At 50.7% G+C, this 8,677-nt stretch overlaps 15 non-coding genes across 15 annotated transcripts; all 15 read right to left on the bottom strand.

Moving 5' to 3' along the window:
* Positions 1-402: 402 nt before the first annotated feature.
* Trnas-uga (transfer RNA serine (anticodon UGA)) lies at positions 403-484 on the bottom strand. Its single transcript has one exon. It is a non-coding gene; the product is annotated as a tRNA-Ser (tRNA).
* A 691-nt stretch (positions 485-1,175) lies between these two features.
* Positions 1,176-1,257, bottom strand: Trnas-cga (transfer RNA serine (anticodon CGA)). Its single transcript has one exon. It is a non-coding gene; the product is annotated as a tRNA-Ser (tRNA).
* A 138-nt stretch (positions 1,258-1,395) lies between these two features.
* On the bottom strand, positions 1,396-1,468 carry Trnak-uuu (transfer RNA lysine (anticodon UUU)). The gene has a single exon. It is a non-coding gene; the product is annotated as a tRNA-Lys (tRNA).
* Positions 1,469-2,006: 538 nt separating this feature from the next.
* Positions 2,007-2,079, bottom strand: Trnaf-gaa (transfer RNA phenylalanine (anticodon GAA)). Its single transcript has one exon. It is a non-coding gene; the product is annotated as a tRNA-Phe (tRNA).
* Positions 2,080-2,690: 611 nt separating this feature from the next.
* Positions 2,691-2,771, bottom strand: Trnas-uga (transfer RNA serine (anticodon UGA)). The gene has a single exon. It is a non-coding gene; the product is annotated as a tRNA-Ser (tRNA).
* A 689-nt stretch (positions 2,772-3,460) lies between these two features.
* Positions 3,461-3,542, bottom strand: Trnas-cga (transfer RNA serine (anticodon CGA)). The gene has a single exon. It is a non-coding gene; the product is annotated as a tRNA-Ser (tRNA).
* A 138-nt stretch (positions 3,543-3,680) lies between these two features.
* Trnak-uuu (transfer RNA lysine (anticodon UUU)) lies at positions 3,681-3,753 on the bottom strand. The gene has a single exon. It is a non-coding gene; the product is annotated as a tRNA-Lys (tRNA).
* Positions 3,754-4,292: 539 nt separating this feature from the next.
* Trnaf-gaa (transfer RNA phenylalanine (anticodon GAA)) lies at positions 4,293-4,365 on the bottom strand. Its single transcript has one exon. It is a non-coding gene; the product is annotated as a tRNA-Phe (tRNA).
* A 611-nt stretch (positions 4,366-4,976) lies between these two features.
* Trnas-uga (transfer RNA serine (anticodon UGA)) lies at positions 4,977-5,058 on the bottom strand. The gene has a single exon. It is a non-coding gene; the product is annotated as a tRNA-Ser (tRNA).
* Positions 5,059-5,749: 691 nt separating this feature from the next.
* On the bottom strand, positions 5,750-5,831 carry Trnas-cga (transfer RNA serine (anticodon CGA)). The gene has a single exon. It is a non-coding gene; the product is annotated as a tRNA-Ser (tRNA).
* A 138-nt stretch (positions 5,832-5,969) lies between these two features.
* On the bottom strand, positions 5,970-6,042 carry Trnak-uuu (transfer RNA lysine (anticodon UUU)). Its single transcript has one exon. It is a non-coding gene; the product is annotated as a tRNA-Lys (tRNA).
* A 539-nt stretch (positions 6,043-6,581) lies between these two features.
* On the bottom strand, positions 6,582-6,654 carry Trnaf-gaa (transfer RNA phenylalanine (anticodon GAA)). The gene has a single exon. It is a non-coding gene; the product is annotated as a tRNA-Phe (tRNA).
* Positions 6,655-7,265: 611 nt separating this feature from the next.
* On the bottom strand, positions 7,266-7,347 carry Trnas-uga (transfer RNA serine (anticodon UGA)). Its single transcript has one exon. It is a non-coding gene; the product is annotated as a tRNA-Ser (tRNA).
* A 691-nt stretch (positions 7,348-8,038) lies between these two features.
* Positions 8,039-8,120, bottom strand: Trnas-cga (transfer RNA serine (anticodon CGA)). Its single transcript has one exon. It is a non-coding gene; the product is annotated as a tRNA-Ser (tRNA).
* A 138-nt stretch (positions 8,121-8,258) lies between these two features.
* Positions 8,259-8,331, bottom strand: Trnak-uuu (transfer RNA lysine (anticodon UUU)). Its single transcript has one exon. It is a non-coding gene; the product is annotated as a tRNA-Lys (tRNA).
* Between the last annotated feature and the right edge of the window lie 346 nt (positions 8,332-8,677).

The raw sequence follows: 8,677 nt of genomic DNA, 5'->3' as shown, positions 1-8,677 counted from the left end.
ACGCCGCGCTGGCGCTAGAAAACCCGTGCTATATCGATGCCAGGGGCAACTCGTGTGCAGAGAACGAGACACAAGAAGGAGTGAGCCTCTCCACCGTATGAGAGGCAGTATCTAGGAGATACACACGGTAAAACATTCGACTTGCGTTAGCTCATCAATTGCTACACGTCATCGTCTGCAAGCTAAGATGGACACATCTGCACTGCCCAGTGAGGCGACACTTGTACTAACACCCGGTGGGCGGCTGTGAGACGAGGAGATGAGCTGCGGCTTCTGAGCGCGACTGTAACGCTGCGCCCTGGATCAAATAACACTGCACATTGCTGGTGACGCGCGTGTTTAGTAGTGACGCAACTGCTAGGATGCAGCTGAACGTCCATCTTTTGAGAGCGAGAAAATTTTCGCAGTCGGCAGGACTCGAACCTACGCTCCCAGAGGGAATCTGATTTCAAGTCAGACGCCTTAACCACTCGGCCACGACTGCCGGTGGCAGAAGCGACTCCCGACAAGTGGAACCGCCGTCTTTAGAAGCAATCTGATGGCAGAAAGCGGCGTGGCGTCACTCTTTTCTGTAGGGTTTCCATTAGCCGTTACGACAGTGTGTTAATTTTCGCCTGGCGGGGGTTTGAGCCCGGGACCCTTTGGTTGAAGGTCTAGCGCTCTACCGACTGAGCTGTCCGGTCCCTCGGCCGAGCGTTGTGGTGCATGCTACATGGTGTGCGAGTGATTCGCGTGTTGTAATTACTGGCTTATGGCTCCAATGGCGACTTCACCGACTTCCCACTGACGCACCGCTGACGCTAGTTTTGTGTCGTCTTAAAACGATGGACATACCTCCAAGCAGCTGCGAGATCTTAAGAAAAGAAACGCTGCACCACTGCCTTTGCCGCACTCGAATGATTGAATTGCGATTCTTAAAAAGAAATGAATGTTCGCTCTGTCCTACACTTTCGAGCACATCTGTGTACTCACGATCTCAGCGACGGCTTTCTGCAGTCCCAGCGTCAGTGCGAGGTGAACCGATGGCCACAGTAAGCAGCGGTCGTCGCGAAACTCAGTATTCTTAAACGGAAACTTTCGTCTTGTTGAGAATGGCGTCACTGGTTTGCACCCGCATTCGCCCACGCATGTCACATGTGTGCGAAAATTTTTGCTCCTCTTTACGCAAAATCGCACGCAGCCGGTAGGATTCGAACCTACGCTCCCAGAGGGAATCTGATTTCGAGTCAGACGCCTTAACCACTCGGCCACGACTGCTGGTAGCGCGGTGTTGTCCCGACACATGCAACTGCTACCGTTTAAAGCACTGTGGTGTCAGAAAACGGCGTAGCTTCATTATTTTCCGTAGCGTTTCCACCGCTACCAGACGAATCGCTACCAAAGTATTAAAATTTCCGCCCGGACAGGGACTTGAACCCTGGACCCTTAGGTTAAAAGCCTAATGCTCTACCGACTGAGCTATCCGGGCTCACACGACGCTGTGATACCTCTCACGATGCACAACTATACATTGACTCATGTCGTTTACTGTTGTGCAATCGCTGCATGGGGCCGTTACTAATAAAACGTCGCCTAAATGCTGTCTGCAGACTTATCGCACTAAGCTCGTAACACACTATCGAAGACTGCTGACACACGATGCAACAACAAATTGCAGGAGTCGTTGCGTCTCATACGTTGGAGCAGAGAATTTACATATTTTGTCGACACTCACTGGGCAATTGGAAAATTCGCAAGCATTTCGAATGCAATGTTTCCCACGTTTTCGCTCGTTTCACGGTTCCGTTGAAAACGTTCTTCACCACCTGACACAGAAAAAGGAACGCAGTCGGTAGGACTTTTTTGATTCTTTTGCTTCTAAGGGAGTTAGTTGTCTAGTGAGTTCCTCTTATGGCATGCACTAGACAACCAGAACAGCTACAGGAGAGAGTCATTTTTGTTGTCAGCGGTAGTTGCATTATCACCAACGCAGAGCATTCCATTGGCGTCGCATCAAAACGAATACCTGCCGAAACCCGGGATCGAACCAGGGACCTTTAGATCTTCAGTCTAACGCTCTCCCAACTGAGCTATTTCGGCTGACATTGAACGTTCCTGTTTGCATGTGTTTGTTAACCTCTGCCTCGTTGCCAATTTCACAGTCACCTTCGTCTGATAAGACACAGGGACGCTGAAAGGCGAGCAGCCGATGCAGTGAAGTCCCACACACATTTCTTCTGCTTCCATCATCGTAACAAGCAAACATGTCGACTCGACTCGTGTAATATTCACTTCGCTGACTTCACGTGACGCCGCGCTGGCGCTAGAAAACCCGTGCTATATCGATGCCAGGGGCAACTCGTGTGCAGAGAACGAGACACAAGAAGGAGTGAGCCTCTCCACCGTATGAGAGGCAGTATCTAGGAGATACACACGGTAAAACATTCGACTTGCGTTAGCTCATCAATTGCTACACGTCATCGTCTGCAAGCTAAGATGGACACATCTGCACTGCCCAGTGAGGCGACACTTGTACTAACACCCGGTGGGCGGCTGTGAGACGAGGAGATGAGCTGCGGCTTCTGAGCGCGACTGTAACGCTGCGCCCTGGATCAAATAACACTGCACATTGCTGGTGACGCGCGTGTTTAGTAGTGACGCAACTGCTAGGATGCAGCTGAACGTCCATCTTTTGAGAGCGAGAAAATTTTCGCAGTCGGCAGGACTCGAACCTACGCTCCAGAGGGAATCTGATTTCAAGTCAGACGCCTTAACCACTCGGCCACGACTGCCGGTGGCAGAAGCGACTCCCGACAAGTGGAACCGCCGTCTTTAGAAGCAATCTGATGGCAGAAAGCGGCGTGGCGTCACTCTTTTCTGTAGGGTTTCCATTAGCCGTTACGACAGTGTGTTAATTTTCGCCTGGCGGGGTTTGAGCCCGGGACCCTTTGGTTGAAGGTCTAGCGCTCTACCGACTGAGCTGTCCGGTCCCTCGGCCGAGCGTTGTGGTGCATGCTACATGGTGTGCGAGTGATTCGCGTGTTGTAATTACTGGCTTATGGCTCCAATGGCGACTTCACCGACTTCCACTGACGCACCGCTGACGCTAGTTTTGTGTCGTCTTAAAACGATGGACATACCTCCAAGCAGCTGCGAGATCTTAAGAAAAGAAACGCTGCACCACTGCCTTTGCCGCACTCGAATGATTGAATTGCGATTCTTAAAAAGAAATGAATGTTCGCTCTGTCCTACACTTTCGAGCACATCTGTGTACTCACGATCTCAGCGACGGCTTTCTGCAGTCCCAGCGTCAGTGCGAGGTGAACCGATGGCCACAGTAAGCAGCGGTCGTCGCGAAACTCAGTATTCTTAAACGGAAACTTTCGTCTTGTTGAGAATGGCGTCACTGGTTTGCACCCGCATTCGCCCACGCATGTCACATGTGTGCGAAAATTTTTGCTCCTCTTTACGCAAAATCGCACGCAGCCGGTAGGATTCGAACCTACGCTCCCAGAGGGAATCTGATTTCGAGTCAGACGCCTTAACCACTCGGCCACGACTGCTGGTAGCGCGGTGTTGTCCCGACACATGCAACTGCTACCGTTTAAAGCACTGTGGTGTCAGAAAACGGCGTAGCTTCATTATTTTCCGTAGCGTTTCCACCGCTACCAGACGAATCGCTACCAAAGTATTAAAATTTCCGCCCGGACAGGGACTTGAACCCTGGACCCTTAGGTTAAAAGCCTAATGCTCTACCGACTGAGCTATCCGGGCTCACACGACGCTGTGATACCTCTCACGATGCACAACTATACATTGACTCATGTCGTTTACTGTTGTGCAATCGCTGCATGGGGCCGTTACTAATAAAACGTCGCCTAAATGCTGTCTGCAGACTTATCGCACTAAGCTCGTAACACACTATCGAAGACTGCTGACACACGATGCAACAACAAATTGCAGGAGTCGTTGCGTCTCATACGTTGGAGCAGAGAATTTACATATTTTGTCGACACTCACTGGGCAATTGGAAAATTCGCAAGCATTTCGAATGCAATGTTTCCCACGTTTTCGCTCGTTTCACGGTTCCGTTGAAAACGTTCTTCACCACCTGACACAGAAAAAGGAACGCAGTCGGTAGGACTTTTTTGATTCTTTTGCTTCTAAGGGAGTTAGTTGTCTAGTGAGTTCCTCTTATGGCATGCACTAGACAACCAGAACAGCTACAGGAGAGAGTCATTTTTGTTGTCAGCGGTAGTTGCATTATCACCAACGCAGAGCCATTCCATTGGCGTCGCATCAAAACGAATACCTGCCGAAACCCGGGATCGAACCAGGGACCTTTAGATCTTCAGTCTAACGCTCTCCCAACTGAGCTATTTCGGCTGACATTGAACGTTCCTGTTTGCATGTGTTTGTTAACCTCTGCCTCGTTGCCAATTTCACAGTCACCTTCGTCTGATAAGACACAGGGACGCTGAAAGGCGAGCAGCCGATGCAGTGAAGTCCCACACACATTTCTTCTGCTTCCATCATCGTAACAAGCAAACATGTCGACTCGACTCGTGTAATATTCACTTCGCTGACTTCACGTGACGCCGCGCTGGCGCTAGAAAACCCGTGCTATATCGATGCCAGGGGCAACTCGTGTGCAGAGAACGAGACACAAGAAGGAGTGAGCCTCTCCACCGTATGAGAGGCAGTATCTAGGAGATACACACGGTAAAACATTCGACTTGCGTTAGCTCATCAATTGCTACACGTCATCGTCTGCAAGCTAAGATGGACACATCTGCACTGCCCAGTGAGGCGACACTTGTACTAACACCCGGTGGGCGGCTGTGAGACGAGGAGATGAGCTGCGGCTTCTGAGCGCGACTGTAACGCTGCGCCCTGGATCAAATAACACTGCACATTGCTGGTGACGCGCGTGTTTAGTAGTGACGCAACTGCTAGGATGCAGCTGAACGTCCATCTTTTGAGAGCGAGAAAATTTTCGCAGTCGGCAGGACTCGAACCTACGCTCCCAGAGGGAATCTGATTTCAAGTCAGACGCCTTAACCACTCGGCCACGACTGCCGGTGGCAGAAGCGACTCCCGACAAGTGGAACCGCCGTCTTTAGAAGCAATCTGATGGCAGAAAGCGGCGTGGCGTCACTCTTTTCTGTAGGGTTTCCATTAGCCGTTACGACAGTGTGTTAATTTTCGCCTGGCGGGGGTTTGAGCCCGGGACCCTTTGGTTGAAGGTCTAGCGCTCTACCGACTGAGCTGTCCGGTCCCTCGGCCGAGCGTTGTGGTGCATGCTACATGGTGTGCGAGTGATTCGCGTGTTGTAATTACTGGCTTATGGCTCCAATGGCGACTTCACCGACTTCCCACTGACGCACCGCTGACGCTAGTTTTGTGTCGTCTTAAAACGATGGACATACCTCCAAGCAGCTGCGAGATCTTAAGAAAAGAAACGCTGCACCACTGCCTTTGCCGCACTCGAATGATTGAATTGCGATTCTTAAAAAGAAATGAATGTTCGCTCTGTCCTACACTTTCGAGCACATCTGTGTACTCACGATCTCAGCGACGGCTTTCTGCAGTCCCAGCGTCAGTGCGAGGTGAACCGATGGCCACAGTAAGCAGCGGTCGTCGCGAAACTCAGTATTCTTAAACGGAAACTTTCGTCTTGTTGAGAATGGCGTCACTGGTTTGCACCCGCATTCGCCCACGCATGTCACATGTGTGCGAAAATTTTTGCTCCTCTTTACGCAAAATCGCACGCAGCCGGTAGGATTCGAACCTACGCTCCCAGAGGGAATCTGATTTCGAGTCAGACGCCTTAACCACTCGGCCACGACTGCTGGTAGCGCGGTGTTGTCCCGACACATGCAACTGCTACCGTTTAAAGCACTGTGGTGTCAGAAAACGGCGTAGCTTCATTATTTTCCGTAGCGTTTCCACCGCTACCAGACGAATCGCTACCAAAGTATTAAAATTTCCGCCCGGACAGGGACTTGAACCCTGGACCCTTAGGTTAAAAGCCTAATGCTCTACCGACTGAGCTATCCGGGCTCACACGACGCTGTGATACCTCTCACGATGCACAACTATACATTGACTCATGTCGTTTACTGTTGTGCAATCGCTGCATGGGGCCGTTACTAATAAAACGTCGCCTAAATGCTGTCTGCAGACTTATCGCACTAAGCTCGTAACACACTATCGAAGACTGCTGACACACGATGCAACAACAAATTGCAGGAGTCGTTGCGTCTCATACGTTGGAGCAGAGAATTTACATATTTTGTCGACACTCACTGGGCAATTGGAAAATTCGCAAGCATTTCGAATGCAATGTTTCCCACGTTTTCGCTCGTTTCACGGTTCCGTTGAAAACGTTCTTCACCACCTGACACAGAAAAAGGAACGCAGTCGGTAGGACTTTTTTGATTCTTTTGCTTCTAAGGGAGTTAGTTGTCTAGTGAGTTCCTCTTATGGCATGCACTAGACAACCAGAACAGCTACAGGAGAGAGTCATTTTTGTTGTCAGCGGTAGTTGCATTATCACCAACGCAGAGCCATTCCATTGGCGTCGCATCAAAACGAATACCTGCCGAAACCCGGGATCGAACCAGGGACCTTTAGATCTTCAGTCTAACGCTCTCCCAACTGAGCTATTTCGGCTGACATTGAACGTTCCTGTTTGCATGTGTTTGTTAACCTCTGCCTCGTTGCCAATTTCACAGTCACCTTCGTCTGATAAGACACAGGGACGCTGAAAGGCGAGCAGCCGATGCAGTGAAGTCCCACACACATTTCTTCTGCTTCCATCATCGTAACAAGCAAACATGTCGACTCGACTCGTGTAATATTCACTTCGCTGACTTCACGTGACGCCGCGCTGGCGCTAGAAAACCCGTGCTATATCGATGCCAGGGGCAACTCGTGTGCAGAGAACGAGACACAAGAAGGAGTGAGCCTCTCCACCGTATGAGAGGCAGTATCTAGGAGATACACACGGTAAAACATTCGACTTGCGTTAGCTCATCAATTGCTACACGTCATCGTCTGCAAGCTAAGATGGACACATCTGCACTGCCCAGTGAGGCGACACTTGTACTAACACCCGGTGGGCGGCTGTGAGACGAGGAGATGAGCTGCGGCTTCTGAGCGCGACTGTAACGCTGCGCCCTGGATCAAATAACACTGCACATTGCTGGTGACGCGCGTGTTTAGTAGTGACGCAACTGCTAGGATGCAGCTGAACGTCCATCTTTTGAGAGCGAGAAAATTTTCGCAGTCGGCAGGACTCGAACCTACGCTCCCAGAGGGAATCTGATTTCAAGTCAGACGCCTTAACCACTCGGCCACGACTGCCGGTGGCAGAAGCGACTCCCGACAAGTGGAACCGCCGTCTTTAGAAGCAATCTGATGGCAGAAAGCGGCGTGGCGTCACTCTTTTCTGTAGGGTTTCCATTAGCCGTTACGACAGTGTGTTAATTTTCGCCTGGCGGGGGTTTGAGCCCGGGACCCTTTGGTTGAAGGTCTAGCGCTCTACCGACTGAGCTGTCCGGTCCCTCGGCCGAGCGTTGTGGTGCATGCTACATGGTGTGCGAGTGATTCGCGTGTTGTAATTACTGGCTTATGGCTCCAATGGCGACTTCACCGACTTCCCACTGACGCACCGCTGACGCTAGTTTTGTGTCGTCTTAAAACGATGGACATACCTCCAAGCAGCTGCGAGATCTTAAGAAAAGAAACGCTGCACCACTGCCTTTGCCGCACTCGAATGATTGAATTGCGATTCTTAAAAAGAAATGAATGTTCGCTCTGTCCTACACTTTCGAGCACATCTGTGTACTCACGATCTCAGCGACGGCTTTCTGCAGTCCCAGCGTCAGTGCGAGGTGAACCGATGGCCACAGTAAGCAGCGGTCGTCGCGAAACTCAGTATTCTTAAACGGAAACTTTCGTCTTGTTGAGAATGGCGTCACTGGTTTGCACCCGCATTCGCCCACGCATGTCACATGTGTGCGAAAATTTTTGCTCCTCTTTACGCAAAATCGCACGCAGCCGGTAGGATTCGAACCTACGCTCCCAGAGGGAATCTGATTTCGAGTCAGACGCCTTAACCACTCGGCCACGACTGCTGGTAGCGCGGTGTTGTCCCGACACATGCAACTGCTACCGTTTAAAGCACTGTGGTGTCAGAAAACGGCGTAGCTTCATTATTTTCCGTAGCGTTTCCACCGCTACCAGACGAATCGCTACCAAAGTATTAAAATTTCCGCCCGGACAGGGACTTGAACCCTGGACCCTTAGGTTAAAAGCCTAATGCTCTACCGACTGAGCTATCCGGGCTCACACGACGCTGTGATACCTCTCACGATGCACAACTATACATTGACTCATGTCGTTTACTGTTGTGCAATCGCTGCATGGGGCCGTTACTAATAAAACGTCGCCTAAATGCTGTCTGCAGACTTATCGCACTAAGCTCGTAACACACTATCGAAGACTGCTGACACACGATGCAACAACAAATTGCAGGAGTCGTTGCGTCTCATACGTTGGAGCAGAGAATTTACATATTTTGTCGACACTCACTGGGCAATTGGAAAATTCGCAAGCATTTCGAATGCAATGTTTCCCACGTTTTCGCTCGTTTCACGGTTCCGTTGAAAACGTTCTTCACCACCTGACACAG

Source organism: Schistocerca serialis, unplaced genomic scaffold (assembly GCF_023864345.2).
Source record: "Schistocerca serialis cubense isolate TAMUIC-IGC-003099 unplaced genomic scaffold, iqSchSeri2.2 HiC_scaffold_973, whole genome shotgun sequence".
In the NCBI taxonomy this organism is placed as follows: Eukaryota; Metazoa; Arthropoda; class Insecta; order Orthoptera; family Acrididae; genus Schistocerca; species Schistocerca serialis.
This window is presented reverse-complemented; position numbering and strand designations above follow the sequence as displayed.